This window comes from Lactuca serriola, chromosome 1 (genome assembly GCF_051521515.1).
Source record: "Lactuca serriola cultivar US96UC23 chromosome 1, Lser_US96UC23_V15, whole genome shotgun sequence".
Classification (NCBI taxonomy): domain Eukaryota; kingdom Viridiplantae; phylum Streptophyta; class Magnoliopsida; order Asterales; family Asteraceae; genus Lactuca; species Lactuca serriola.
Genome location: NC_136408.1, coordinates 118,331,714 through 118,337,188, shown reverse-complemented (window position 1 = coordinate 118,337,188; position 5,475 = coordinate 118,331,714). Strand labels below are relative to the sequence as shown.

At 28.4% G+C, this 5,475-nt stretch overlaps 1 long non-coding RNA gene across 1 annotated transcript; it reads right to left on the bottom strand.

The window, feature by feature from the left end:
- Positions 1-3,222: 3,222 nt before the first annotated feature.
- Positions 3,223-4,163, bottom strand: LOC145070674 (uncharacterized). Its single transcript, XR_013690036.1, has 2 exons — positions 3,591-4,163; positions 3,223-3,503 (listed from the first exon to the last, which is right to left on the bottom strand). It is a non-coding gene; the product is annotated as an uncharacterized LOC145070674 (long non-coding RNA).
- Between the last annotated feature and the right edge of the window lie 1,312 nt (positions 4,164-5,475).

Sequence of the window (5,475 nt, the reverse complement as noted above, 5' to 3'; positions counted from 1 at the left end):
TGAAAAATATTACCATAATTAAATTCGAAATACATTTATTATGGAAATTATTAATGCACTTCACATTTAATTATGGTAATATTTCTTATTAATAATGTATTTTATAATTAATTATGGTAATATATATCATCAATTAATGCTTCTTATATGTGCCCTTAGGGCACATATTAAAAAATCCCTTTTTTAATACCCCCTCTGTCCCAATATTATTGTCCACAGACAAAAAACACACAGATTAAGAAAATCATTAATTACCACTAACTTTATATAATAAAATGACAGTTTCGTCCTTACTTTGTATTTCATGTCCAATTAAATGCTTCGTTGGTTAAATAATAATGAAGGGTATTTTGGTAAAAATGTTATTTATTTTTAGAAGTGGACTATTATTTTGGGACAAACGAAAAAAGAAAGATGGACTATAATTTTGGAACAGAATGAGTACACAACTTTAAACTAAAAATGAAGAAAAAGTATTTATTGCAATTTAATATCATATATATGATATTTAATACTTTACATATATAGGTATATGATTTTAATTTTAAAAATTGAAACAAATCAAAAGTTGACAAGTGGATAATATTTATTTCAAAGATACCACAAAATGACAAGTGTCAAAACTTATGAGAGATTGACATGTGGCAAAAAACTTTTATTTATTAAGGAGGATTGTAATATAAATGTAAATTTGTGATTTCATTTTGTTTACAAAACTGTAAAGCATAGAATTATGTTATTTTATGTTATTTTGAAAAGTATTAATTTTTTACATCACAACCAAATTTAAAAAATTATAACCATATCTGAATTTTTGTTACCATTTCAAACTTAAATACGACAAAATCTTTAATTAAAAAACACATCGTAAAAATATAGAAATTTGATCACATATATCTATAACAAATCAATGATCATCAATAAATGAAACAAATATAACAAGGGACATGCCCCAAACACTAATTCTTATGTAAACAATAAAATTATGTTTAAAAATGTCATTTTATTTAATTTTGTAAATACGTTTAAGTTTGGAACACTAAAAAAATGTCCAAAAAGTAACTCGTAAACATCAATGTGCATTTCATATTTGTTTAAATATAAAAATTTTGTTTGAGTTATTTTAATAAAAAAATCTTGTGCAATTAATTGGAATTATTTTCTTACATCAGTTGAAAAATGTAGTTTCATATTAATACTTTTCTGTGAAATACATATTTTGCTAAAATTTATTAGATTCTAAGACATTTCATTCATAAATTGGTGCTAAGAAAAATAATGTTTAAGCACAAACAAAACTAAGAGCATACGGTGTGGGTACAAGATTTGTTCGTTGTGGCTGAGGTGGACACCCACAACGGCGTTGCATTTTGTTGTACACCACCCCGACATCTAGTTGTTTCTTGTCATGTGGCTTCTTGTTGCTGTTATAACCTAAAGCAACGAGTAAAAATGTGAACACTGACCTCTTTTTAGTCTTTGTCAACAGTCAAAACAAAAAATAAATAAAACATATTTATTTTCAAAAAGTTGGTGTTACATTTTGTTGTTCATTTCCACACTTTGTGTTATAACACCATTTGCTTATGTGACATGTGAGATGACACAACATGATGTTACATCTTGTTGCCCACACCTAATGGTCTAAAAGAACGTGAAAGATGATTGCATAAACATACATTTAACTTTGTCTTCTAGGCTTCAAAAACATATTAAATTAAATTTTAATACTATTTGTATTTGAATTTTATCTTTTAAATTTTTTTAAATATTAGTTAATATACTTATTATATATATATATATATATATATATATATATATATATATATATATATATATATGGTGTATAAATAGTACTGTATGTGAAAAAATATTTTAACATTTTTAATTTAAATAATTTTATATAGTTAACCATGTTAATAAAATTTTATCAATTTTTATATTAGTATTGGAAATTGGAAATTTTAGTTTTATAGGTCACATCACATTATATACTTTCTTTTCAGTTGCGTGGAGTGTAAGAAGTTTTTTGGGAACTATCAAGTAATTATTAAGCTTTATGATTATCTATCATGTTTATTTATAAAGAAGATCATAGTTAACTAATTTTGAGCTCTGACAGCTTGCAAAACCATACACATCGACGCTTTGAGTGATTCCTTCACCTTCAAAATGATACACATATATTTGGACCCGTTTTAGGTTAGAGGGAGTGGTAACACTCTTAACATCTTGTCACATCATCTTTTTTAATGTCATGTCATTTTTCTCTCTCAGCATCTAATTCTTAGCATTTGGTAGTGAGTGGTAACACTCCTAACACTTTATTTTTCTTTTAAATTTAATTAAATTATATTTTTTTGAACACAAACACTTAATATTAAATAATTTTTATTTTTTAAAAACACATAACTAAAGCAGATGAATGTGATAGCTACTCTGCTTCTCAATGGATTGGATATCAACATATGCCTCCATACCATGTAGGAAATGGGATCTCTGATATGCAAGGAGAAATACCACATGACACTAGTGGAATCGGATGCAGTTTTACATCTGAAGGATTTTTTCTTAGTATGGAAGCCCATCAGGTAGACCCACATATGTGTATATTCATAATGCTTGATTACCATATCATGAATCTTTTCTTATGCAATTCATACAACATTATGTCATATGTCAACAGGTTAGACAATCAAGGCGTCAACATGAAGAAATATTGGAAAACAATTTCAGAAATACACAACATCAAATATGCTATCAGGTCACTTAAAAAACCAAGTTCTCTTCGGTACATAATGTCACCCACGGACATCTATCCATCTGTTTGTATACTTTTTATGATCATTACATATTTACATTAATATCTTATTTAGCTATTTCCTTGTCGTTGATAGAAGCAAGGGACAAAAGAAGGGCTAGATAATTCTGCTCAACACAAGCCAAACATGTCAGGCATCACCACATCATCCAGTACATATATGAGATAGAAGGCCACTGATGCAAATATATTGCAAGTCTGCTTCATATCTTGTTCTCCACATTAGCATATTATATCACTCTTACAAATACAATACCAATTTTGGGTGCTAATTGCATTTAGCATTGCTCTTACCTTCTTGGATTTGTCATATACAAAGCAAATAAAAATAAAAATGTATGTTCAATCATTGCAAATCACAGAGTATGCTATGAAAAGATTGACTTGTGTTAACAATCACATAAATAATATTCTTTTACAAATTCAATAAAAACCAGATTTACATTTGATTTAGAAGTGTAACCAATCAGAGGAGCTCAAAATTGTAGGAAGTTTTTCATTGAGGAATTTTATCGAACACTTGGTGTTCATACAAAAATAAAGAGTACATGCAATTTTTATGTTCTACACCGTTGGGGTAAAAAAACAAAATATAAGAAATCAAATCCCAAAACCAAAAAACAGAATAAGAAATCGGTTAGCATTTGTACATGTGTGTCCTATCAATGTTCCACAAGGTCCTCTGTATTGATCATGAAAGAAAAACAAAAAGAGCACCATATAAAACTATACATAATTACAAATAGATGGTGTAATGAATCATGTGTACCTCAATTCTCAGTTGACAAATTCATACTTGACAGGAGAAATTCTCAATTGACAGATTCTTGAGTCGCTGGTTCATAATTGACATCCGTAGATGCCAATTTCTCCAAATCACTTTATATCATCGAAAAAATTTATAGTTCTTCAACAAATTTTGCCCCTACCTTTATATTTTTTCTCTTCAAAACCCAAATCAAACCTTTAAACCAGATTATCTGGTATGTCGAGTGAGTTTTGGAGGGAGAGCATCAATGGAGTTTTTTTTTTCTTTTGAGCAGGTGCTTCGATGAAGAGTGAACCGATCAACCGGCGATCCTCTACGATTTTGTTGGTTTTGGAGAACATCAAGGGAAAACCTAGATCAAAATCAAAATAACACCAAACACCAAACCCGATTTCAGCTTCGTCTCTTCCAACCAATCACAATGCGCTGTTGTTTCTCTCTCTTATCGCCACAACTTCGACGAGTGCCCGGTGGCGATCCCCCTAGCGAGTGCTAGGGGGCGGTGTTTCAAGTTGACTAGCGAGCGTAGCCAGGACGGTGGCGACCTCCACTCCGTTTAGCCTTACATTCTTAAAAAACCTCTAATCATTACTCTAACTTTTTTCCTAAAATAAACTAATCTTTACAAAACCCCATAATAATTACTATAACTTTTTTCCTAAAATAAACTAATCATTACAAAATAATTATCTTTTTATTAATTATCACTACATAAAATTATACCTTCATGATTACTTTATATTTTTACTTTAAATAAAACTAATCATTATATAATAAAATGGTTCAATATAAAGATTTGTTTATAGAAAAAAAAATATCAACTTTATAAAAAAATATTAAAATAAAAATATATTTATTAATTTCAAATCTATAAAATAAAATATTTAAAATAAAAAAATTTAATTACTTTTTCTGTTTTTTATGCAATTAATTAAAATAATTTTTATATGAAAGTATAATAATAAATGACTTCAAATACCCTATAACAATAATAAAATAAAATTCCAATGTAAATACATATCAAAATAATTAAATGTATTCGTACATAAAAATAATTCTAATATATTCGTACATAAAATTCTAGAGGTACAATTGGATTTTTTGGTGTGTGTGTCGTCGCCTTGTCGGACCACGAAAGCCACCCATTCGCCGCCGCCGTCGGCAACCCCAACTGTTGACTCACCACCTCTGTCTTCCTCATTCTCTCTTTATTTTCCCGGCAGCTTCTAGCGGTGGGAAGAATGCGATTTTTTGGTGTGTGTGAATTTTCGTTTCAGATTGGTGTATACTTGTGTCTTTTCAGACCGTGTTTTCCAACGATGTGAGTGTGTGTATTAGGTAGTGAACATCCAAATAAATCTTTATTTTTTAAAAAAATTTAAATATTAAAAAATAATATTATTTTTATAATATGATAAAAATGATGATTTTTGTAATACAACAAAAATCATCACCTGGCTTGCGAAAAGGCTTTTACTCACAAAAAAAAAAAAAAAAAAAAAAAAGGTTTATAATGGTTTTAAGCCCAAATCTAAAGTTATAATTATTTTTGTTTTACTTCGGTTCTGTTCGGTATTTGTTTGGATTTAATTTATAGAAAAATGTGTATATATGTTGATGGATTTGGTTGTTTAAAGTCATGCGTCGTTTATGTTGTAAAATGCATTGTGTAATTTCGAATATCCTTTTGAGAATGTATACTATGTTGCAATTATGTTAATAAGAAACTGAAGAAATTAGGTTAATTCTTTATACGCACCAGGATCATTTGGCTAGCTCAGTTTCTCTATTTGAGATGTAGTCTTAGGTTTATTTTTGTGGCTTTTAGTTATTAAATGTTTAATATTATTTTTTTAGCTTTATCTAAAACCTCTATGCACATTAA